A 27158-nucleotide genomic window follows, 5' to 3' on the forward strand; every position below is an offset into this window, starting at 1 on the left:
CCGTCTTGTGATCAGAAGGTTGTAGGTTCAATTCCAGCTTCCTCCTGCCACATGTCAATGTGCCCTTGGGCAAGGCACCTAACCCCAAACTGCCCCCTGAGCTATGTATTGGTGTATAAATGTGTGACAGTGAAAGTGACTCTTGTGTAAAGCACTATATAAGTTCAGTCTATTTACCATATGAATATATTTAATTTTGGCCTGACAATTACTAGTCATAGCTAATAAGAGGAAATATTTTGATTATCCATCATTGTTTTATGGTCTGTTAGCAGGTTGATGTGTGAAGATGTGGGGATTATTTGATGATAATCCATGACAGCATACATTTAAGATAATATCCTACGGGATGTTATATGTGAGGATTCACATTAAGCAAGTAATAAAACAGTTGCAATGAAAACTGCTTATTTCACAATACCTGCTTGTGAAAAACAGTAACTGATGGGAACCGACACTAAGCTTAATATATGGGTGTGATAATGTTAGATTGAATTTTAACAATAAGCTGAAGGCCGTTAGAAACCTTCTCTGGTTCCTCCAGGTTTACCTGCCTGCTTTCCAGTCGAGTCTCCAGCAGATTAGGCCTTTTAGTCTAAAAGATTTTGTTCATTTTTAATGGAAATGAAACTATTTGAACAGATGAGTCATTTACAAGGAACTCTGCAAAATGAAATAAAGGCAAGCTGTTTCAGAGGTGGTTTCATTTCAGTGTTTACCTAGCTTTATCTGTTTGTGTGACTCATTCATTTCACTCTAAACACACACACACACATACACACGCACACACACACACACACACACACGCACACACAAACAGCAAGGTATTCATGCATCATGACCTTATGACAGACATACAGCTTTCCATATAAATGTCCTTCCTTAGACATGCATGTCATCACATACATCTTGTCATTACCTTCACTTTTTCACTGTCCTTTTAGCTTTCATTTGCTTTTTTCTTCTCTCTACATTTCTGATTTATCAGCCTCCCTGCATTTATTCTCCTCACCTGCCGCTACATGAAGTGTGTGCGTGCATGCGTGTGCATGCATGTGCATGTGTGTTCATGCGTTAGTTTGCCTCAAACAGGCTGATTCATGCTCTCTCCTTTACCGCAGAGCACCGTAACATACCGTCACTCACAGCTCGCCATCTGCAGCTTGGATCAGATTTGTTTATTTTTAGCAATATGTGTATTTAGCAGAGCGCACGGAAGTTATTTTCTTTTTGTCTCTTTTGTATTTCTATTGAGTTATTAAGCACAGTGTGGATTTTCTTTTGAAAGAAAGAGCAGGAAGCAAAGGATCACACTGACAGCTTTTTGGACTCACTACGAATGTGCTTATTTCTGCTTTGTGCTCATCAAAAAACTGTCAAAGTATTTGCTGCAAGGCAGATAGTTTGATGTTTATCACTTGGCCTTTTCTTTACCATCTGTTTTTTTTATTTGAACAGGTGTGTGTTTGTTCAAAGCTTTTAGTCAGAGTTTAGAAACCATTCTGTGGTTAACTTTCTGTGTCCATTCACTGGAGGCGGCCAATACAATATGAACACAGAARKCCTAAGCACTCAATGTACAAGATGCACATATGTCCTAAGATAAATATTTATGTAACTTTTCTCCTATATGGTTGCTTTGATGTCAGGAATTCCTAACATCCCGTATAATAGAATAAAAAGGCTTTTATGAGCCTTTCATTCTGTTGTGTATCAAACATGTTTGCATCAAATAAATACCAGTGAATCTCTCTTTAAAATTTTTATCTGATTTACAGTGCTTTTCAGAAGTATTCACATCCTCTGAACATTTCCCTATTGTTTTCCTTCTGCTTTGTGTTTGATGATATTAAACCTTCAGGTTGCAACATGACACATTGAGAAGTTGATCATTTAAACCCAGATTTTTCAGAACCAAACCGACTCTTTAGTCCCTGAAGTTTCACCTTTGGAAATAAACCTTACCTTAAAACTCTCCCTTATGAAAAATGTCATAAGAGAGAGAGATGTTGCTCTCTCAAACATGGCATGCCAAACATGTCTTCCATGCACTTTTACATCAATCATACAAATGGATCTGAACAAACTTCCTGAGCTTCATACTTGTAGTTCTGACCTTAAAGCAGGAAATTTGCTGGAAACAAGAACCAGGTGAGAAATAGAAATGCAATTATGAACTGATTTGTGTTAACCTACCTCTTACGACTATCATTAAAACTACRCTGCTCAAAAAAATAAAGGGAACACTTAAACACTTAAGTGATCACTTAAGTGTTCCCTTTATTTTTTTGAGCAGTGTAGTAATAAAAATGTCAGAGTTTGTGGATGTAACATGACAGCGTGGGGGCTACATGGTGACCTGCTCGCTTGTTCTGTAGAGGCTGGTTTGAGGAGACAGGTGGTTTGGTAGTCAGCCTCGCAGCATGGGTGAGGATGAAGATGAGAGGAAGTATAGAAGAAGAAATATCTCATTGCCCTCCTGCTGCCACAATCATGCACATCAAAGATAGCTGCTGGTGACACCGAGCTGCCTCAGCTGTTGTTGGGGCAGGCTAATGAAAGTAATGAAACTAATGACATTTAAATCTCAAACAATACTTCAGCAGCGAGTTCTGCTCTTTCTGCCACTGCTTGGGAAGGGACGGTTTAATGCTGAAGAGCTGTGTAAAGCAAAGCTACCATTCACCCACCCAGCTCTAGCTGGTGTGTTATGTTATGTTATGCATCAGCAGGCCGGGTTGTTTTTGCTTATGGCCGTAGCGTTTCCAGCAGTAATGAACAGCCTGGATGGCGCGCCCCGTGCAGCATCGATCTTGCTCCCTCACACAGACGGCGGATGGAAATTGGTCCTGGTGGGGAGGCATAGGCGGCGCACACATGCCTACGCCGTCTGTGAATGCATATGGACATAGGGATCAGAGCACATTCACATACAGAGAGAACGGGTGCGTGGAAGAACGGTGTGTGTTTATCACCCGCGAACGTGCGATGCTCACTGGGCTGGAGATGATCTTCTTATGGGTGACAGTATGGGCTGTATAAGAGGAAGAAACCTGCTCAATGGAGCTCTCCCTCCTTTTGCCGCGGAGTGCTCCTGGAAATCTTCCACCTCCCCTTGTGTCGTCAGCTGGTGTGCTCTGCAGTTGGAGGAGAGCCCCTTCCAGACTCTGTGTCAAAGCAGGCTGCAGTGCTTCCTCTCCTGCTTCATTAGCACATGAATGGCTGCCATATTGCTGTGTATGTTTTGGCATCTTCTGGCAGGCCAGTCAGAGTYGCTGGCTAGTTAGCAATACGTAAGACGGGTTGAACTTTCATAAAAAGACACATAAAAAGTCAAATACTAGCATTTTAAAGTCTCTTGGCTTCATGATTAGACGAGTCATGAAGAACAAAACCGTTTAGTGAGTTTATCTTGGATGGAAAGACTCACTCTGGAAATATCGACATAATATCTGAATATGCTCAGGGAGGTTGTGGAGCAAATAAAATAAGAATGGAGTATAAAACCCATAAAGCAAAGATTTCCGGAATTAAATCTATATACCAGCATAATTGCCGGTCATAATAACATTGTGATTGCCTATTTAGAAAAAAGTATTATCTTTTTATTTCTTAGCAGTAATAAAGATGTTGAGAAAAAACATGTGGAATCACAATAAGAACAAAAATACATACATAAAAGAAGGCAGACTGGTTGAAACAAGCATGTCGATCAGCAGATATGCATGTAAATGGCCTCTGATCGGTGAATTCACCAAGCATTGAAAACACTTTTCAATCTGAATGCCGTTGCTGAGTAAAGAACATTTAAAGTTAGCAATTTCCATTGTCAGTGAGGTGGAATTAGACAAAATCAGAGAGTAAATATGTGAGATGATTACTAAAAAGAATATTTTGTACAACATGTCAAGATGGTTTATTCAGGCTGTAAAAGAGAGAGAGATTTGAGCAGATAACAGAACGGTTGAACAGAGTATAGCTGTCCAACTGAAAATTATTCATATCCCCAGCAGATTTTGATTTAAAGAAGTAGTTTTAACTTTACAGTCATGTTGCGTTGTATCGTCTTCTTATGATAAAACATTCTGTCGGTTTTAGTCTTTGGAAAAAAGGTATTAAGATCCCTGATCTTGATCTTAAAGCTATAGTTTTCTTCAACAATTTGAAGGGACATCTCAGTGACCTGTRGATGGAAATATCTGATATTTTTCAGAATTATTTGAAAGAAAAAGCTGATTATATAATTTATGTGTATTTATTAAGTCCCTTGATTGTTGTCACATGTGTTTTCCACTGCACATTTTTTTGCAAGGAGATAAAAATCTTGAAAGAGATTTTTATCTCCTTGAATTTGTGTTTTTAAATGGATAAAAGAAAAAAATATATATAATATAATTTCTCTCTATTATAAAATCTTTTTTTCAGTTAAGGAATACAGAAGYAATTCTATGTAAGCACATATATCTGGGAGAGTAAAAGGGTTTCAAGGTTGTTTTTGATGCAGCAGCTTATTAAAACTTATTCTTCATAGTATTTTTTTGTAAATGTATGTTCAGTTTTTAGAAATCCCTGTAATCAACTGATTCATTTTGCACTGAATTTTAGGGTTTTGCATATTTACTGAATTCAATGGTTTACCATTGATGACATGGCTTGTGTAAAACCTGCAGACAATGCAGTTTTAAAATAAAACACATTTTTGTGATATATTTTCACATTGTAAAGACTTTGCAAGGTGTAAATATACGTAGGAGATTAAAAGAAGTGCTTGCTGCTGCTCTGGCTTCCTGCTGCTTGAAGTGTTGTGTGTGTTTTGGATTGTGTCTGTGAGGCTCTTTAAGTCAAAAAAGAAATACGATATCCACCGGTCCTTAACCTCAGGGATGGTCTGCTGACTGCGTGTGGTAAATCTCTTCTATACCACACTTGCCTTGTTTTCTTTTTCTGCTCTCTCTATGGCACCCCTCTCTCTCTCCGTCTGTCTTGTGTTCCTCCGTGTTAACACTCCAGTCCTGTCAGTGAGTCTCATGGCGCCATGGAAACCAGTAGCACCGCTCTCCACCAACAGTGTGTCACTGTGTAGGGGTGTGTGCGTGTCGATGGGCGGGACCAGGGTGTTGTTTAGTTTCAAAAAGCTGGGGAGAGGTCACGGCCATCTCGTTGGGGGTCTTCGTGTAATTCATGTAAATTCTCTAACTAACCCGACCACTTTGTTTTCAGTTCTGGTTGCGTGATTGGCCAGCTTTAAAACAAAATATTTTTTATTTATTTATTTATTTTTTTCTAGTTCTTTAAGCTGGAGTATTGGTCAGAAGTTTACATTAAATTATTACATTAAATTATTTAAACATATTTTTCTTCCAAATCAGAGCTAAAACACAAATTGGGTACGCAAGTATGAATGTGTTGTGGATTTTATTCAAACCAAATGGATTTATAGTTACACAGATAGGCTCAAATATACACGTACTGCTTTACTCATATTTAGTTTAATGTTTTTTAGTAAGCTGCATCAACAAGATGCTGGCTTAAGACTGATTGGACATTTGACCACACTTGTCAGAAATTGCAGGTTTCCTGGCCAGGACTGGAGTTTTAATTTCATCAATTTTTAACAGGAATAATGCGATAAATTACCAGTCACCTCGGCAACCCCAGCCCCTTCCTTCTCTTTACTTTGTTACTTGTTAATCTAGAGGTAACAGGACCTAAATTGATACAGACATGGATGAGGACAATGAAAAGCAATTGCCTGAGGACAGTGCTTTCTATTCCCATCATGTCATTGTCATGCTTTATTAGTTCATACAGGAGACCATCTAAACATTTCTCTCCTCAACGTGACCTGAAAACACAACAGAGCACCTTATTGTATGATGGGTTCAATCCGACAAGTGCTGAGGATTACTAGTAGGAGCAAACATTAGGGAACCAAATCATCCGTGCTTTTCTTCTCATTCTGAYGCTGAGAGGAGTGAAGTAGTTCACAAGTGTCCCTCTGCCCCGCCTTGATAGCCTTGTAAACTCTGACCCTTGTTTTCACCCCCGAGCCAATCATATTTCTTCCCCATTCACATTTCTGACAAGGAAATTCAAAAGAAGCCCTCACTACGAACACCCACGTACACACATGCACAAAYACACACTCTGGTTGGGACTGCATAGTTTTACTGCAACACGAACTTTGCTCCGGTAAAAGTGGCCATTGAAATATTGTTAATCTATTGGTGTCATGACAAAGAGCAAGAAGGGCTGCGCTCCTATCTCAGTGTGCTGTCTAAAGGAGCAATGGGCCGGCGGGGATCGCCCAGTRTCTCCGCTCTACAGAGTCAGTGTGCAGAAATAATGCCCATTAGACTTGGTCAATCACGCCCCTTGCTCGGAGAAATATGGCCCTTTCTCCCGTTTCATACAATAATCCATACACTTTGGCACTATCCATCATCTGTGAAAAGTGTCTGCTCCTATGAATGCCTTTATTTACATTTTCTAAATTAATGGCATTTCACGCGGCGACGTCAGAGCCGAGAAATGTTTACATGCTGAGTTGTTTACATATAAAAGACTACAAGTGGTTCATTAGGAAATTAAAAGTAAAACCGCAGCATCGGAGAGCTCTGACAATGTGTGCAGGCTGCAAGTAGGTGGAAGTGAAATGAGTTCAGTGCAACAATAAGTGTCTTGTGAGATTCAAATCACATTTGAACATCTTGGTTTTTTAAAATGCCAGGTTTTAAATTAGCACCTAGTGGAAACAGCGGGGATGCTCATTGCAGATGCACCTCAAGATTATTACATCAGTTCAGAAGCGCAAAAATATATAAAAATCATGCAAATAATGGGAGAAAAACTCATTAACTTGTTTTTTTTATGATAAGTTATACTCACACATTTTTCTCTTTTTGGAATCTTTAACAGTATAGGCAATAATGTCCACAACATACAAATAAGTTAATGTCTTACCTTAGAATAAACCAGTTATTAACACAATATCTTTGTACCAGCATGTTATTCAATTCTGATCTTTACAAATTTGCAAAAGTTTGCACTTTTTAATCATTGGCTTAAAAATGAAAGCTGCACCAAATGGAAAATTGTAAATATCTTAGAATTTTATTTAGATGTACTCAATAATAGGATCCCTGTAAATTACAAGAAAAATAACGATGGTATGTTCTCTGTCTTGCATTATGACATTATTACKTACTGTGAAAAAGGTTTTGGGAGGAACAGTAAGGCCAGCAAGAGAAGAAGTTAGAGCTGAATAGTGTTAATATCCACAGTGAAATGAATCCTGAGCCAAAATGGACAGAAAGGTCACTCAGCAAGAAGAAACCATGGCTTCACAGCAACATAGAGAGCTAGATTACAATTTGCAAGATCCTCATTATAATTGCAATCATGTGAAATTCAAATTTAAGTAGTTGGCCATAAAACCCATGGTTACATTTCAATTTGTTCTGCTGCAAGAGGGACTGGTGTACTTCACAAAAATAGACTGCGTCAACCAGAAAGTGGAAAATTGTGAAAATAAAGCAACACTAATTAGGAAGTAAAATTTGAGCACATATTGATTTTCCAAATAGACCTAAAGGATAGTGCTAAATTAGATAAAAGGTTGCTTWAGGACAAAGTCACAGTTTTTGGGTGTTTTATGAAGTGTTGAATGTTGAAAGGTTTATCTAAAATAATTCTCTGTTCTAGTATTTTGAAAATAGAAAAGMTTTTATTAATCTTAACTGACAGGGATGTTTTAATCTGACTTAATGTCAGATCAAGAGAGAAAAATAGATGTTTGTGTGTGTAAATATCTGCACCAGATCCTCAGTGGTCCATTGATTGCAAATCCTGTGGATCCAGCTCTTTGCTAGAGTAACAACYTGGTAAGGGTTTCGTGACATGAYTTATTGGGTTACGTAGATTTAAAAAAAAAAATTCAGCTGCAACTGGAGACTTATTTTATTCTGTAGGATTTCCTCTTTCTTTTCTTTTTTTTTGTGGCTCRTTTAATCACTTTCAAGTGTTAAACCAACCAAAAGCAGGACTCATTAGTTCCATGTTTAGCTGAGTTTCCTGTCATTGTGTATTTTTTCTAGGTTGTAAGTTATTACTTAAATTGTAAACTTAATGCAGGATTGTAGTGGGAAGTAAAGAATAAAATTACTTTAAAACTCTTTAGTTAGATGTCGGGAGTAGAAGTGTTCAATGCAGTTACAATGGGTCTAAAGATGTGGTGCAAAGGGCTTTTGGACAAAGAGCTCTAAAGTGACTGTTCAATGGGATGGACGTTGCTCTTTGATGCAGATAATGTTACATTTTCTTTGCTTTTGTCTTGAGAGCAGTGTTATTTAAGGTTGGGCGCAACGAAAAGCTATTCTCTCAAACCATTGTTGCCCTCCGCAACCATATCTAACGGACGTCAAAAGACTTTTCACGTCCATTCTTTTAAAATGGGCCACAATGATGCTGGTGAGGAGTCGGCAATAAATAAGCTTCCCCTCACAGAGTCAACTAGATTAGATTGCATGGGGACATCTGTCTGGCGTAGGTGAGCACTTTCTGTGGCTTCTAACTGTATGGGAAAGGAAGTCTTTAGGATGTGCCTCGAGGCTTTTTTTTTTCTTTCTCTTTTTTAATTTAAGTTGCTGCTCCATTTCTCCTCCACCTCCACCCCCTATTGAACATTGAAGAGGCTCTATTGACTCGAGCACAATCGGCACAGCTGACAGTTGTTTTCCTTTTTGCACTATGCAGCGTTTGACTTAACATGAAATTAAAGTGTCAGGTCGGCTTTAATCTTCTGCCAAATTCATATGGCCCGATGTTACGCTCTGTCTTCCCCTTGTTCTTCTTGACGTTTRTCTCAGATCCAAAACAAATAACTTTCTTTAATAAAAAAAAAAAGAAAAGAAGTCTGATGCTCCTGCACAAAACACGCCTCCAAACCCAACCTGGTAACTTTGTGGATTCGGGTAGCTGATTCATTCTGTAGCAGGAAATGTTTAACCTGTATTGTGGATAGACAAAAGGTTGTTTTAATCCCAGCGTGAGAGGGGAGGGGTGGGCTTGGTAGGTGGGGGGAGGAGGAGGGCCGGTGGGTGTGTTAGTGGAGGCTGATTTTGCGAGGGGAAACAGCTCCTCACTCTACTGTCACTCAGTCACAGCAGATACATCGAGGAATACACAGCCGCTGGGATTATGAGCGACAAACTTCCCTCTCATGCAGCAAACGCAYAAGCTGACAGGATCTGACCCGATTGATAGATACAGACATAAAGGTGAGGTTTCCTGTTTGTTAMTCAAAGGACAAGCGGTCGCTGTTATGTAAAAAGTAAAAGTGTTGATGCTCCGTAGGATCTGCAGGTGGCGATCAAAAGTAGTTTCTTCTTGCATGAAGTAGTAAGATGGTTACTTGGTAAATAATGGTTTTAGAAGAAAAATGTCCATATCTTTATATTAAAAGGTGCTAACAGGGTCTAAACTTAAAGATGTTTCATTTTTATTGTAGATTAAGCCTGTAAAATTTAAGATTAAACTTCAAGGCAGAAAGCATTGTAGTAGTTGATTTTCTAGATAAATTCTAGATTAAAAACAGAAGGCGATAATGAGCCATTGAGGATGTCCATCTTTATTCTCCTGATTATTCTCCTCTCATTGTACATCCAATGCCAAGCAGAACCATCGGCTCTTCTGAAGTCCTTGCTGTGGAAGAAAGAGTATACTCATTCTAATTATTTCACTCATTTTTGGCATTAATGATGCTTCTTCTGTGTCCACACTCTGCCTCTCATTAGTCAAGACTAAATTTAAACACACAGTCTGCTGAGATGGCTGCTGTTGAACCCCCTTCACTTATCTGACTTACACACACACATAAACACACACACAAACAGCACAGCTTTGAAAGAGAAATGTGTAGATCTTGATTTAGGTGTTTTCTCCATCTGGGCAAGAATAGGAATAAAAAAATACTATCGTTTGTAAGGAGAAGTTAGATCCATCCGTCGGTCCAGTTTGCGTATGTAAAAGTTTTTGGTTTTAACTTGAAAAATGCAAAGGAACCAAACAGCATTACAGAACAAACTACATGTCATCATCTGCAGTGAGTCATGATTGAAACACTTGTTGACTTTAGACATTGAGTGCCTCACAGTATCAGGTCTACAGGGATTTTAAAAAGTGGTGATTTTAAAGCTTCCCATCCTTTGAAGTGATGACAGAGAAAACATCAGAGTGACCGTCCTTTCCTCCAGCTACAATGGAGAGTCTGAAGTTATAAAGAACCATCTCTGTTATACATAGAAACTATGGTATCTTCACCTGAAGATACTGCAAAAAAAAAAAAAAATACAAAACTCTTCAGAATGAAGGTTTGAACAATTTGTAAAGAAGTGATAAAGTGCTTTGATGGTAGAGTGGACCCCTKATGTTTAACAGGGGTAGGGAATAACTAAAGTTTTTAAATACTGACATCACCCATCTAAGAACGCTTATAACTGCTTATTTTAACAATTAAATACCAAATATGCATCCATACAAAATGGAAACTGTCTTGGCACTACCGCAAATAATCTACAATCCTAATCTGCATTCCTAGGGATGCAGCCAATCAGCACCAAGGAAGATAAATGGCGCTCCTTGATTGGCTGTTTTGCAAAGCATGTCAAGTGGCATTGCACCTGCGTATTTCTGCTTCTGACACCGCACTGTTTCAGAACATCAAACAAATTTTAATGTCTTTCAAACATGACTTTTGTTTCTAATCTGTTTTTTATTTATTTTAGATCGGGGCATCTTTAAGCCCAATTTTATCTACGCATCCCAAACGAATCCCAAATTCATGAATGGATTACCAATCTAATCTAGCTGTGATTTTGGGATTGTTGAAGCGACATCAAAATATCAAAAACAAGACCAAAACAAAGTTGTCAGAAGAAATATGATAAGAAGCAGCATCCAATCGGCACACGCCATTCATTTTGTGTTGATCTTTCTATTAACTGGACTGAGATGTGTTTTTACTTCAAAAGTGTGCTTTTTAAAAGGTGGAAAAAAATTTTTTTGTTTTGTTTTGTTTAGTTTTTCTCAGCCTGTTAATTCTGGCATTACTCATGGCATGAGAGTGATCTCAGAGGTACTGAAGAATACTATGTGTCTCTTGCTGCGAGATGTTTTGTTGTCTAGCCGCTGTCAGCGCAAGGTCTGGCTATTTTCAGTCCCACTACCACATCACCTCCTTCTTATCTCCATGGCAGCAGATCTGGACTGAACTCTGCCCGGCTCTGTGGGGTCCAAGGGCAGAGGTGGGGCAGTGGGACAGCGGGCCTGACGTCGTGGGGCGAGGCTGCTTTTGATGGGATCAGGATTTGGATCGCTCCAACAGGATGTAGAAAGGTCATTTCATTGCTGTGTGTCTTATTTAGAGGCTTCAGCAGCAGTAAGCCTTTCACAACGATCCAATGAATCAATAGGAGAAGAACGGATGATCAATTAGGTTCGGTACAAGAACACCACGGCATGCGTCTGTACTTCTACTGCTGCGAAGTCAGCAATGGTGTCAGCAGTAATAAAAGGGGATATTTGAGGAGAAAAGCATCTATGTCAGTGTTTTTAAAATCTGGGTCAGAAACCTCTTAAATCCAAGTTAATGTTTGTTGTTTTTTTGTAAGCAGAAATGTATTAACTACACCTAAGCTCTTGAAGTCAGGGAATTGCACAGTTGGTTGAAATAAATAATGGAAGGTTTTTGGAAATGGAAAATGGAAAATAAAAAAATCTCCTGATAAGTTTTGGACGCGCAGCGAACTGAAGCAAAAGGAAACCTGCAAACCTGCAGCTGATAATAGCACCTGTGTGACAGCACAGAAAGYAGTGTTTGTATTAAACCATGTGGAAACGCCGGTTCTCTCTCTGTTGGGCCCCCAGACTCTTATTTTGAGCGGCAGACTGAAGTCGATAAGCTTTTTTTTTTCTAGAATTAAATTGGATTGGATTCTTCAATCATTTTTACCAGTCAATCTCTTGGAGCAGGTCTGCGTTCTCCATGAAATACTGTAAGGAAAAGATGCTAGAGGATTGGGCATAGCAAATAGCAACACAATAAAAATTTTCTCCAGATTGTTTTGAAAGGAACTGTATTTTACGAACTGCTCTTGCAGTTTGTTTTGTTTGCTGTGGTGTCTTGATAGGTCAAGACAAATCTCCCACAGTTGACTGTGCAGGAAGCTGGAATGAAGCGAACAGAGAGGACAGATAAAAGCATGACAATGTGGGCGAGACGTGACAGAAGGAGATCAAAGAGATGATGCAATGCTTTTTATAACTTTGTGCTCACAAGTCTTTTGATAACTGGCTCGACATTTGCAGCGCTTTCCAAAAGTATTCATACGCCACTGAAAGTTTGAACTTTTTGTCAACCAAAAATATCTTCACGACAGCAGTGTACTGTACTGGTTCTGAATTTTATAAGATTCACAAAGTCAAAGAAAAACTTTTTTTCCCACAAATAAGTAAAAAACACTGTACTTGGCCCCCACATCACTTTGATATGCCTAATAAAATCCACTGCAACTGTTCAATTCTTTGAAGAAAGGCATAAATCCACTTCAAAGTCATAAACAAACATCTGGCCGACAAGAGCAAAATTGACTGCTRTCGTCTCCACTGCTCTATTAAATCACCCAGAACACACTTTTAAATACAAGGGTGGCAGCGTTATGCTGTGTGGACTTTTATTATTCAGAACAAATGGAAAGTCAAATGGAGTAAAATACAAGACTACTCTAGCAGAAAACCTTCTAGAGGTTGTAAAAAAACACTGGATCTTCAAGCAGAACAACAACTATACGCTGTTTTATCTCATAGTATGTTCAAGCTTTGGAATGATCTATTCAAATTCACATTTTTCAGTTTTATTTGCAAAAGCAATCTTAAATGAATGTAGGTTTTTTTTTTTTATCTAGAGTCAAAGTGTGTGCTACCTTTAATTGATTTGATTGCATAAAATACCAATAAAATATGTGAAGATATGTGGTTGTATTGAGAAATGGTGAATTACATGTTATGGGTATGCATACTTTCGCAAAACACTTAAAACATATCGTTAGTATAATTTTGTCAATTCCAAATTCTCWTCATTGAATAATCTCTATTTCTTGCACAACAACTTTTTATGAAATGAAGTAAATAGACGTGYAATGGAAAAACAAAATAATTACCTTGATTTTAGACATGCCAACATATCTTTACAGTGATCTTAAAAATGCACTCCACTCTCTGAACACACTCATGTCCCTGCATGTAGTCCTWACCTCAGAGCAGCAAAAGTGACGAGACGCAGGTGAGGAAATGAAAAAGATRGCATCAAGTGAGAGAAGATCATCGGTACGGAGGGTTGGTAGTAGTGGGGGAGAAGGAGTGAGCAGGGGAGACRAGGAAAATTAAGACAGTAGCAGTGTTTCAAATTGAAAACAAGAGYTTAAGAGAAAGAAAAGACTGGTTCAGGACTGCAGTAAAAGGATGACAAATAGGTGGAARAAAGAAGAGATCAGTGAGGAAAGAGAACAACAGGAGAGAGAGAGATGTCTGCCAGCTGTGGGCCTTTGTCAACTTGGACTACACACTGTTTGTGTCTGAGAGTCCAAAATCACACGGGTTTACACAGCTTGGGTGTTTGCTTTCTTTTCACCTACAAATCTTTTCACAGTCGGGTGTGTTTTAAGTGCATTTCTAAAGACCCMACACACCCACAGCAGCAGTTTACATGCGTTCTTTAAAAAAACGGCAGAGCCTTTGATGAGGGAAGATTTCATGTTGGAGGATCCCTTGATGTGACAAAGGGCTGAATAGATTCCCAATGTGAAAGGGATTTTTCTTGCAGATTGTAATAAAACCAAATAGAGAGACATTGTATAAAGACATAGATGTACAAAACTTCCTACTGAAAAGCCTTTTAAGAGAGGTTGGATTTTTCCTTTCTGGCTGCTTTGAAGTCCTGATAATAAAAAAATCTGAATGTTGTRAGTTAAAGTGAAATTTYTTATTCTCTTGAATTTACCAGACTGAAGAAAAATCCCCATAGGAGGAAGAAGCAGACATCTACCCAGAGAGGAAGCGGAGCGAGGGTGTTTGGGTTCCTCTGGTAAGCTGAAAACATTTTTTTTTTCGCTCTTTTTTTTCTGTATCACATCACACACTTCTGTGATATTATCATTTTCTAAAACTGTATGAACCTCCATCCTTTTTAAACATCAAACGCTCTCCTTAAAGCCAACTCTAGTCCCGCAGGATGCAAACACACAGATGTCACTCGGCTGTGACACTGTGAAGCTCTCCCCAGCCTCGGTGTCTTCATCTGTGATGCTGAAAGCCTGCAAAAGATATTAATACCAACACTTTTCTGCGAAGCTTATGAGTCATCAAACATCTATTCAACCTTTCTTATTCTTTCTTTTAAAAGTCTCCTGGGATGCCTGCTTTTTTTCACCTAGCTGTGAGGCAAAGGTCACGGCTCGCTTGACTGCCATTTGTCTGCTGGCGGAGAGTTTTGGCAGTGAGGATCGGCATGAAATTACAATGGTTCAACTGTGTTTTTGACGCATTTTGTGTTCTCAGTGTAACAAACCTTGCAACAACTCGCCCACTGCTGAGATAGTGGGCAATAGTACTTAGAAATCACAAGATATCCGTAAGAGCTCAGTGTAAATACAGCTGTTCTGGAAAGACATCACAGGTTTGTTACATAACATGCGCAAACAAGCAACATGATTACTACCAAGGAAGCACATCTTGCAAAGTGCCAGAGTTTAAAGCTGTGGAGATATTTAGAGCAGGTTTGGGTTACAAAACTAGATAAAGCTTTGAACATCTCACGAAGCAGTATTTGAACTYTTATCTGGGACCAAAGTTGGACATGTCATTCCTGTTGTGAAACGCAGGGTGACASTTTTGGGCAAGGACAGCTGGGGAGTGTTATTAAGAAGCCGGATGGAGGCCGCAAAAGACCTGAGACTAGGGCTACGAGACTGAACATGCAGAGTTAATGTGCTGGAATGGGCAAGTCAAAGTCCAGATCTAAATCCAATTCAGATTATGTGGCAAGATCTTAAAGTTGCAATTTGTAGTCCTACAAGTTTTGACTCAAGAGRTCTGAACACAAAGGTACTCCTGACTGTCCACAAGTCTACTAAAAAAAGTCTAAAAAAAMCCCAAAACAACTTTTTAAAAAATGTATAATTTTTTTTTTTCCACTTTATAATTATTTGCTACTTTGTTCTGGTCGTTTGCATAAGAATCCCAATAAAATACATCAGAGTAGTTCGTGGCATTCCACGATGTAATGACAACATTTTCTCTGAAGCCTAAGATGTTACAGAGAACTGGCTTCAACCCTTCATGACCTTTGGCTTTCCCCCCTCATTGTGCTGCTCTGAAAGTGTGTCTACCTTCCAGCGGGGAGTTGATCTGATGCTCTTTGAGTGAGGTGACATGGAGTGACGTGTGTCCACCGTTCAGCAGGCTGTGAAGGAGGGATCCCACKTCAGCCTCGCGGCGCGCCGCGTCAGGCGGGGGAGCGCTGCGCGGCAGAGCTCAGYGCCGAGGCTCTCAGTTGGCTCGAAGCTAATCCTGCCTCTTGTGTTGGTGCTACACTTGTTTTATTTATGCTGGTGGGGGCTGTCTCCGGGCCCATCCATTTACACGCCTGTTGCCGCGCTCCTCTCTGCCTCCGCTTTCCTCTCCGTCGTTCCGTTTGTCTCTGAATTCTTTCCATTTCACCCGTGTCATCGCGCTGTGGCAGCGTGAATGTGTGCCGTGGGCCAGAGAGGCTGAGTCTACAGTTTTCAATGGCCGAGTCACAGAGGACCACACTCGGGAGCGGCACACTGAATTTTGTGGTTTGAAACACAGTGAGGCGTGAAGCGTCTATTGTGAACAGCTGCATTCAGGGCCAGAGCCCTCCATTAGAAGGCCGCAGAGGTTTCTGTTTACCTCCAAGCTGCTGTCGTTCAACCAGTTTCTCTCACATGCTCGTTCGGGAGTGTGGCATCCGTATTTCAGTGTTTGAATGCCAAATAGGGATGGGTGGGAAAAAGAAAGAAAGAAAGAAAAAAAAAACCTCTGGTACAAGAGATAATTTAACATCAGAATAGTATTGGACTCTTAGTCTTTCTAATTCTTACATTTTGTTTTAGTAAATTTAGCTAACTAAAAAAAAATAAATAATAGATATATTTCTAAACATTATGTTGAGAATGTGAGGTGTGGGGATGCGTACAAACATTAAGTACTATCTTACAGTRAAGAAGCCTTAAAATATTAGCTTAAGTTTTTTGAACCGGGGTCCTGTGGAGTTATTATCAGTAGTTAGTATCTTATATGCAGTGGACGGCATTTAAAATAATTATTTACTTAATTAATACCACAGAGCTAAAATAATGGATAGCAGAAGCAGAAAGATTAAACAAATGTTAATAAAAATGCTATAATTGATATAAACTTATTTTGGACCCAATTGTTACAGATTTGGATGTAAATGGAAACATTTTGTCTTGCTAAACTCCCTCAAGATGACATTTGCTATGAACTGGTGCAATATACATGAACCAAATTAAACTGGACTATGAATGATTAAAGTAAATAATTATTTACTCAAAGACTGAGATCACTTTGATCAATGCCTGTTGCTCATAACAGCTACAACATATCCAAGCTAACRTTTAGATGTTTTGGACTATTGAAGAGGAAGGGTGTCTCTGAAAAGACAGACAAGCATTAAATAATTCCTAAAGTTGTTTTAGGGACAGACATTTAACCTAAATAAAAACAAAAAAAAAACAACTCAGATGCTTCAACGTTGATTTGAATGAGCTTGGAAATTAGAAATACGGATCTGCACTGAAAATTTGATGGACACATCAAAGATGCAAATGCTCACACATGAAAAACCTCAGCCTCATTATAAGTCTGAAAACTGTCCAAGAGATCAGGAATCAGGAGAATGAAAATATGTTCATCACAGAGAAATTAAGATGCAGCATGCAGAAAAAGTCATAGAAAATGGAGCCRGAGTAATGATGAATTCCAAAGTTTCAAAGATAACCAGTCAAATTTTTAYATGAGTCAGAGAAAACCAGAGGAAATACAAAACAAATTTTTCAAATAATGATTACAAGTAAAAGGGAAAAAAGCTACAAACCAATCTTGCCATAAGGGGGAACGTAATTGCAAAGCTGTTTCAGTTCTTGACATTGGAAGGTTTTTGGTCCAGAATAGCCTTTCAGGTCATGCTACAGCATCTCAGTCCGATTTATGTCCAGACTTTGACTAGGCCACTCCAACACCTTCAAGTGCGCATGAGCTGAAGTTAACTGCAAGTTATCCGTGTCCTGAAGAAGCAAAGCACTTCCAGACTCTGACCCCACCAACTCGATGTTTATTTGTAGAATACTTTTCTTACATGCCGTGTCACATGAACGCCAGACATAGCAGAACACWTACCTCTCAAAAAGGTMAACTTTTGAGTCAAAAGTGCAGCTATTGGAGATCAGACGGGTCCTGCTTCAGGGGTTTCTTGACTCTGCAGTAATCAGACCCTGGGTGTGGCTACTGAAATTGAAATCAGCCGCCCCCAAAAAATTATGTTAWTCATAGTTAATTCAAAAAAAGGTTATTGCTTTTCTGCCCTTTTATCAAAGGGTAATTTAAGTTTTAAAATAGGGCTAGATTGGTTTTTGGATAGCATTTATTGTTTGATCTGAAACATGAAAGTCTGACCAAAATCCAAAAACAGGAGACATCTGTTTCAGGTCAAATAYTTTTTTCACGGTACTCTATATCTTAACAACTGATTACTGGAAAAAAAAAAAAATAGAGACCACTGATATATTATTGTATTCTCCAAAAACTTCACCTGCTAGAATAAACCACCAAACCCGGTAGTACTTTTATTATATTTCACTTGTGACTATATGAAATTGCTTTTTAATAAGAGAAGATGGGATTTTATGTCTCCTGTTGAAGCAATTACCATTCACTTTAGTTGCAAGTTGAATTTTTAATATAACTAAAAGAGAACATGCTTTCTGATTTTACTCAACAGAGGAGGAGGTTAGGTATTTCTCCAGATAACCACGTTTCTCACGTACTAAAGATAAAACTGAAGGCAGAGAGGCTCTGAAAGGCCAAAGGTGGAAGGCATGTTAGAAAAATGTGAGATTTGGGAATTTCAATTTTTTTCTTTTTTTACTTCTACTAAAAGAAGTGTCCATGCTGAGAAGAATACCGACCTTGAGTTGCAACATGCCTCAATCACATCTTGGCAGGCCTTTTGTTGCATCATTTCCCTCCCTCTTTGTTTTCTAGCATGTCTCCAGTGTTTTCAGTCAAACAAAAACGTCCACTGACCCTCCCTTAAAGAAATAATGTGTGAGAATTCACACTGGATTATACTGAAGCAAAACAAAGCTTTTTACATCTCTGCAATATTCGGTTTATAGGCAGTGGTAGATGAATTCTTAACTTCGTTTGAGTGATGTGCCAAAAAGTCAAAATTATTTGTGTAGCACATTTCAGCAACAAGGCAGTTCAAAGCGCTGTACGATATAAAAACATCATACAGTCASCAATTATGAGACAAGCAGTAAACATACATCTTGTCATTTGCCATAGTCAAAATCGTCAAGCAAACACACATCAAGCATATTGAGCAATGTCCCATTTACTCAGTGTTTCGGCTGTTTTGTAGTTTTCTGGCAGTTCATTTCAGATTTSTGGTGCATAGAGACTGAATGCTGCTTCTTGGTTCTTTCTCAATCTGTCTGCAATTTTCCATTTTCAGGCCGAGTCCTTCTTGTGCTATTGGCCATCTTCTCTCACACCTTCGGCGGTAAAGCTGCTRAATTTCCGAGATCAAGATGAGCGGTGGGATTCACACGTTCACGTCGGGCCCCCGGGCCGCTCCTAGCACACGTCGTTTCGGGCGAGCGCATCAAGACCTTACCGAGGTGTCTTTTTGATGAGAGCCTGGCAATTCTCTGATGGTAAACTGATTCAGCAGGCCTCCCCGTGCACGTTGCGTCTGCTGCCAAGGAGAAGGAAAGTGTCTGTGGATGTGCCTGTTTTTCTGTCTCTGCGGTTGTGTGAGAAGCAGAATCGGGACAGGGACATGCAGGGAAGAGACAACTGGTTTTAGAAAGAAAGGACATGAATAAACAAATAGATGAATGGGTGAATACAAAGACAGCTTTAGACGAAAACAGGCAGAGTGGTGAGAAAGTGGTGGTGGAGGCCCCTCTCAACGGGGCATCTGCTCTTCTTCACCGTTTTCCAGGGATGCTGGAGAAGGTTGGCTTTGTGTGATGCTTACTCAAACTGACAGCCTGGGGATGTCTGTTTTGTTTCTGAGGTCGTATCTCCATCCTCTCAGTTCCTCTCATCTGCTCAATCTTCCTCAGTGCTTAGTTTTAACCTCCATTCTCACCTTCTGCTCGATAATCTGAAACTTAGTTGATTATCCAAATCTAATGTTGTTGGATTTAGCTGGTTTTACAGGTCAGACTTTGTAATTGTTTTAAAAACCGATGGTGATTTTAGACTATTCCCATTTTAGAGCTTCTTCCTATAAATCATAAGAAAAGTATTCAAAAATATTTTCTAGCCAATTGAAAGCAGACACACAGTGTTTGAGAGAAGCTGTCGCAATTAGCWTAGCAAGCGATACTGAAGGAGCATTCCTATTTATTCCTGAGACTTTTTACAAAGTTGCCAACATTTCCAACTCCAACATGTTMCCAAAACACTTTCCAAAACTCAATATCCATATCCTCGGCCTTTCTGTTATCTGCAGCTTTCTGTCTTTCTTTAAATTAAACCGATATATATGATAAAATGTCACAGAGGATAACTTCTTTTGATCCGTTTCTCTGATCTCCCTCTGACATTTAAACATCTCGTTGATATTAAATATATTTAACTTTGAGTCTTTTTTTCTCTCTCTTACTGCTTACAGTATGAAAAGTGTTGTTGTTTCTGCGATCTGGTGATACTAATAACCTATTCTGAGTTTTAAATTTACGACTGATCAAAATTAATATTTTCATTTATCTCTTCAMTGAAAGGTTTAAGGCAACTTTTAAAATGAAATTGTGCTTTTATAGGGGTAATCTATTTCTTGATCATTTTCTTTTTAATTTCCAATTAAGACAAAAGTAAAGGAAATGTTCAGGCAGGTGAATATTTCACTTAAACATAACACATAGTAATTAAACAGATTAACTTAGATGAGGGCATTTTTCCTGTAAGGAAGAATGTCTGTTATGCGGAAGGTGAAAAATTGTTTTCCTCAAAGTGCCTTGGAGTCTTGTTTTTCCTCACTCCTGAAGTCTGMTTCGTCTGCGTGTCTGGGTATCGACTTGACTTCGGGACAGAGATGATTGTCCTGCTGCTGTCTGAAGCTGGTTGGATCTGGGTGTTTGGAGTGGCCTTCTAAGAAACCAAATGATTTATGAGAGCCTTGGTTCAAGGCCGAGCCTATATGCTCATCACTGTAAACAGGCGGCTCCCCGGGTGTCGGCGTGGAATACAAATGCCTGAATTTAGATGTAACCGCTGGCTCACCTGCTTCTCAGCCGACTCTAATGAGAAATCTCTTCTGCTGGGAAAGTAGAAGAAGAGTAAATGATGCAATGTGACAGCGCACCRAAAAAGCAAGCAGCACGCAGACGTTTGTGTTTAGATTTCTTCTGCGTGGCAAATCAAGTTTAGACGTACCAATATGCTATTTTTCCCATTTATTTTGTGTTATTGGTTCATTTCGCAGTGACATRGATCAGCACATCGCATCCAAGTTGCCGAGAGAATTCACATTTCTCATTTTATTATAAAAGTCTTTCAGGTTTTTATGACTTTTGACAGGCACCGTTACATATGCACATGTGTTTTTCGTCATTTCGTCATTGTTTTCTATAAATCAATTCTGAATAAGTGACACAGGTACTTTTACCTTCAGTGCTGCAATTTTCKCCAAAGTCTCAAGTCGTACTTACATGTACAAGGCCGCTAATAACAAATTAAACATCAGATTGATCAGTTCATGTCTGTATATATTTATGCCGATTCTTYTCAGCTGTAGAACTGCTGAGGACACAGCAGACTTTAAAACATAAAGTAGGAGCCTGTGGCCATCAAGTGTATTGCTTTAYTGAGGAGAAATTAAATGAAATTATCTGAAAAGCTGTCTAAGAAAATCACTTGGAGTAAAATAACATGCCTTCCTGAACTGTTTCTTTCTAAAGGATTGTCTCTTCAAGAAGTCACTTCTTCCTCAGCCTTATTTGACTTATGCACTTATGGACAACCAGAATATCCTCTGATCACCTGGACCAGCAGGACTTTTGGACCCGACTCTGTCAGCATGTTTGTGTGCATTATCTGACTCCTAGAGGCAGTCTGAATAAGCTCCTCCACAGCCTCGCCCAACCATTAGCCGACACTCAAGAGAAGGCTTCCTCTGCATTAGAGACTGGCCTCATCCCTCCGAACGCCGAACGGAGGCTATTAGCGGAAGCTGGGTGGACTGTTAGTGTTAAATGAGAGCAATATTTTATTTTATTTTTTTCTGGAATCACTACTTACGAGGGCTGATGGAGCAGTTTGTGTTGGGGCCATTACTTGTGATGGGGTCAGATGATCCTTAGGGATGGAGCTGTGTTTGTCTGAACTGCAGCGCCCCCTGGGCAAAGCGCTGCTCGCACAGACTGTCGCAGTGATAGACAAATTGGAGAAAAGCTGATACAACCTGAAGCCTTTTTTATACTTTAGGTCCCAGGTGTGTGTATTTTTTTTACACTTTATCATGTAAACTTACAAAAAGAATTTCACAGAACGTAAAGAGAGTTCTTTTGTGGGAACACTTTGCTCAATCTCTTCAATCGTTCGTACCCATGAGACAGACGTACAGGAACGTGTCTCGGTGAGGCGCCAGCAGTTGGTTTCAACTACTTCCCACTAGAGAATTCCTGTTTTATTCTTTAATCTCCAAAACACTCTTTAATTTCATGAATCCAGCAACTCAAATTAAATGGGGTCATCTGCTTGCTGCTTAAGGGAGGCAGTATTTTCCCCATTGTTTCATTTTTGCTTAGCAGTCGCAGGCTTCTACGTCCCCTCTAAAGCCGTTGGAAAGGACATCTGAAGTGAAGAAGACTTTTTTTCTTGGATGTGTTTGGTGGTTTGTCTGCTTCACCTGGAGTTGTAAAGCAGATAGATGTGTTTGTTGAGAATACATCCCTCCTGAAAATAGACTGGTAAAGGTTAAAGCTAATATAATCAAAGCTCCTTCAGATTTTCCCAAATGGTTGGATCAGTGCAGGAGGTACGCATTATTAACATAATAGGAGGCRTGCTGCATTTCTTCTTGTGTATTTGGGAGAATCMTGGTTCTAAAGTGGATTTGATTGTGCATAATTGACCCTTTAATCAGGCTAAACATCTAAGAAAACCTGTAAAAAGCCCAGCACCGAGTCAAATATTTGGTCAGCATGCTCTGCCTTATAAGTCTTTTTCAATATGTTGCTAATGTGACACAGTAACTTTTAGGTATTTTCTGACTGAACCCTCACTGGTCTAGGCCAAACAAGCTTAAAATTGCCAGATTTTGATTTATCAGTGCATTTYTAGGAAATACAAAATACACACTTCACCTAATCTTGCTGAAAAAATTAGATTCAGGGCTTTTAAAATACTTTGTTGCAATTTAGCAGTTGTACAAACTAATTTATGTCATTTGCARATATAAAACACAAATGTATAACATATTAGGGGGAAAAACCCATCTCTTCCATTTCTCACCACTGGTATTATTCCTGATTGTYTCCTTCGACAATAGTAAAAAAAAAAACTACAATTTGATTTTCTCACAGTTTGAAAGGACTATTGTTTGTCTAAAATTGGATGGTGAGTCCTTTTGGAAAGCAGCGAAGGGGAAATAATTTGTATTCACCTGCTGTATCTGAAAAGAGCTGGGGAGGGGCCAGGAGAAAGGGAAGGGGGCTGTTACATAGTGCTTCCTTTATGTGATAATGGATTGCTCTGACATTCACCCACATTGTGGTGTGGTGTGTCTATCAGGAAGTGCTCTAACTCGTGGGATGACGGGGAAATTAGCAACAAATGCCTTTAAAGACACCTATATTGCCAAATCAGATTTCAAACAACAATTTCAATTTGTCTTGTTTTTTTATATCAGAAGGTGGATCTCAGATTCCACAAATGCATCTTGTCATTCCTCTTGCTAGCAAATGAATTGCCTTTTTCTATTTTTCTTTTTTTTTTCCGTACCCTTGTATTCTCTTTTATTGGCCCAGCTGGGCAACTGGATTCTTCAGGCAGGAATACAAAAGACACAAAGTAAAACCCAGGACAGGCAGTAATGAGCAACTCCTCTTACAGTGTTGCATATGGACCTGCCGCGGTGTGGGGAGACCTTCTGGAGACAATGGAGGGGTTTAAGAGGTCTCCAGTCCTCTGAAGCCCGCTTTGATTGAGTTTCCTGGGACCAGGCTCCAGTGTTTGGGATGATTGTGGAGTGGGAGCTATAGGTCTGGAGGACTGGAGGGAGGGGAGGTGAAGACCCTCCTCCATGCTGACCTTTCACAGACACAGGTGGGGTGGAGTGGAAGGAGCTGTTGGAGGACGATGAGGAAGGGAGGACTGTAGGAGAGGCCTATTGTGCGGCGTGAATGTCGAGGTGCCATTCATCAGCCGTAAACTGGCGGGCTCCATCCACCTGCAGCAGATTTTCTCACAGCTTACTTTCTCCTCAGCTTTGTGACACTTTCAGATTACATGTTCTGGAACAGTGAGCGGGTGGCAGCTTGTCTGAGCACGCAGTCATGTTACTTTTCTGATTTTGTAGCTGGATTTTGATTGACATCACTTAGTGCAATTTAGTTCTTTTTTGACTAGAATCTGGACATTATAAGATTATATGAATAAGTACATAATATCCATTACATTTTGTGCTGATATAGCTCCTTATATAATTTTGAGGATTTACWTATCTAATTACTTCCTTATCATATAGAACAGAAAACTTTGTGCATTGTYGATTTKAAGGTGTGTTGCAAAATCATATATTTTTTTATTATGATTGTTTGAATAGTATTGTATATTTTCATAAAGCTTGAACACCAACTATAAGGTCTTAAAAAATTCAAACATTTAAAGAAGACTTAAATAAATGAGACTTTAAACTATATTAAAATTAAAAAGAATCACTGCTTTGCATAAAGTTTTAAACCATTTTGATTTAATTCTTTTRCTTTCACACAAAAGTTTCCATGAATACAGAAAGTAGCTGGTGTGCATGAGGAACCCTGCGGCCTCTCACTTACTTTTTTCCCCCCACAACAACAAGGGAATAACTTCCACTGTCACACCTTGTGTGTTTTTCTGAAGCAAGACTTCAGTAGAAAGTTTGCTGAGGAGTGTAGAATGTTCTGCTCAGATGTGTCGAGGGAAAGAACAAGAGCTGAGAAAAAYAAGCAAACAAAAGAAGCAATAAGGTGTTGAGTTGAATTAAAACTTATTATTGTGAAGCTTGTTGGAAGTAATGGTTTTGCTGTTGCTTGTTGTCTGTTCTGAATTAGACCTTAGAGTAAAAAAACTATTAAAGAACCAAACTAAACTGTATGAGAAACAAATATTTAAAAAGCTTATTTCATCTCATTTCAATCCCACAGTGATTTGTATCTCTTTATACCTTTCATCCAGATGGCCAGTTATGCAAATTAAGRGATGACATCATGGAGCAACTTTTGGTACAACCAATTGTTGCTTTCCTTTCTGAGGCATTGGGAGCAGTGGTTGCCATGTCTGTTGACAATAAAATCAGTATTGTCTAGTACAATGATAAAATGTCTAGTAGCTGGTATTAAAAGAAAAATACATCAGTTATTTGTTTCCTGATACTTTCTTCAAGACATTCAACAGTCAGGAATTCAAGTTGTTGCATGTTCCTAATTTCTTCTTTAACCGTGTGATATCAGCCATCTTAGTAGAAAGATTTTGGCTTCTGAAATAACCAACATATATGTTCTGTACAGGTAAAGCAGTAGTTACTGCTTTCTCACCGGTGAACTAAATGTTGCAATTTGCACATTTACTCCACAGTCACTGTCCATGCAGTGTTACTTCAACACAAARTGCAGACAGCTAAAATACCCAATCATTCTCTGCCTACATACCGGATCAGCACAATTCATCAGCTAATATACAATTGAAAGACTTATTTCCACTTACTGGTAACTCATATGATTCCCATAGACAGCTTTGTTGCTTCTCTCTTATGACAGGGCCCTCAGGAGTCTAGTTGCAACAAAAACCTCACAGCTTCTTGTTTTCTTGAGTCTGTGGTGAGCATGTCCTGCACTTCCTGTGCAACAGACTCTTTTTGTATCGCCCTGAATTTAAGCTCAGTATAAACTCCACATATTGGCCCCTGTGTGGCGAGACCTTTCAGATGGAGAGTAAGCCATCCGGTAAAGATATGGTGCCAAACTGAGATTCTAATCATACATCTTTTGTTAGACAAAGAGGAGGTAGAGAGCTGTATTTTTTTCTTTTTTGACTAATCAGATTTCAACAGAAGAGTTTCTGTTCTGTATTAATCCTTTGCTGAAAATGGTTTTGTTCCTTTATCCCTCTTCTTTCTATATATGTGTTTTGGTGACAGAGTTGACATCTTTTTGTGTGGGCATGGCTCTAAAAGCATCAGGAGAATTGCCATGGATACAGAGTGCCCTTTGGAGTGTAATTTTGCACTCATCCAGCTTGCCAAAATTGGATTGGAGTATCTATGTTTAGCTTGCAAACACTTTCTACCATTTGCCGATCTGTAAAACCAAAGAAATGGATCGCAAATTAGAGTGTGAATTATGCACGGAAGTTTCTTTCTGTTGTCCTAAAGGATTTGCATGCTTTCTAAGAGGAGATTAGTTTTATGTAAACTTTTAGATTTTTTGAAATTGTTAGATTTCAGGAGCTGAAGTGTGTCTTGCGATGTTGTGTGCAGAGGATTTTGAGAGTTCTTTTAGCTATTTAAGAAGCCAGTCACCATGCATCCCTCTGACTCTCCTGCATTTGTTTGGCACAATGGATGTCTGCTCAGCATATGAATGGCTTCGCCCATAACAGTCATGTGAGGGGGCAAGCAAACTTGAGCTCTGTCCATAATGTCGTGCTCTGGTTTAGTGTGAGAAAAACTATGATGCATGTCAAAATGTGGATGCCTATGCAAATACAGAAGATGAAAGCATGCACAAACTATGACCAGCAAAAAGCTTTAGGCGTAACAAATAATACCATAGCAAAAAAAAAGCAAAAAAAAAAACCCAAAGAAAGTATTGGCCAATTAGCTTAGTGGTTCAACAGCCTTCCTATGTTTTGAATTACAAGGCAGTGAAATAATTAAAAGACCAAGAAAGATAGAAAGACAAAGTTAGACTGTCATACAGTACTGATATAAAAATCAGGGATCTGAAATTCCCCCTGTTCATTTTATGCTTTGCTTCCAAAGAGGCATGCTTTCTTTTAAGCTGTAAAGTTGTGTTGACCAGCAGTTTCTCAGATTTTCAGAAGGTCTTTTGAAGTTTTTCTTTGAGCTTTCAACAAATACCGATCCCTGTCCAAGTCCTATACCTGCAGTGTTTAGACACAATTTGTGAAGTCATTTCTTAGTCGAKCAGAGAATGCCAAGTTTCAGCTAACAGCTATGGCGATTRTAATTCTAATGCAGAAACTATTTTTCATCTTTCAAATACAATATAAGTGGCACTGTAATATACAGACCTATTCTGTTTTTACCTGCACGCCTGACGTAGGTGTTACTTTTTAAGAAGCTAAAGCAACATGAAGAGAGATCAGGAAGATGAAAAATCAGAAGAAAAGTGAAGAAATCACGGTTATTGTCATCGCAAACATCCATAATATCACAGCTTCTGATTCAAGATTAGAAATAAGAACAAATCCTCTCTTGCTGCCAGTTCAGACTGGCTAAAGATCCAACTTAAAAAGTTTTTTTTAATGTTAATTTCCTATTAGAGGCTGACAAAAACCTGATTTATTTCTTGAAATTTGTAGCCTTTTAATGCATGAATGAAAAG

The 27158-nt window shown here is 39.0% G+C and overlaps 1 protein-coding gene across 1 annotated transcript in view; it reads left to right on the forward strand.

Moving 5' to 3' along the window:
- LOC103465827 (neuronal cell adhesion molecule-like) overlaps window positions 1–27158 on the forward strand; it is a 90152-nt gene that overhangs the window by 25606 nt on the left and 37388 nt on the right. The window contains exon 2 of the mRNA XM_017305239.1: window positions 14060–14140. The gene's annotated coding sequence lies outside the window, so the exon portion shown is untranslated. The remainder of the gene's footprint in view (window positions 1–14059; window positions 14141–27158) is intronic.

The sequence above is a fragment of the Poecilia reticulata genome, linkage group LG6, assembly GCF_000633615.1.
Source record: "Poecilia reticulata strain Guanapo linkage group LG6, Guppy_female_1.0+MT, whole genome shotgun sequence".
In the NCBI taxonomy this organism is placed as follows: domain Eukaryota; kingdom Metazoa; phylum Chordata; class Actinopteri; order Cyprinodontiformes; family Poeciliidae; genus Poecilia; species Poecilia reticulata.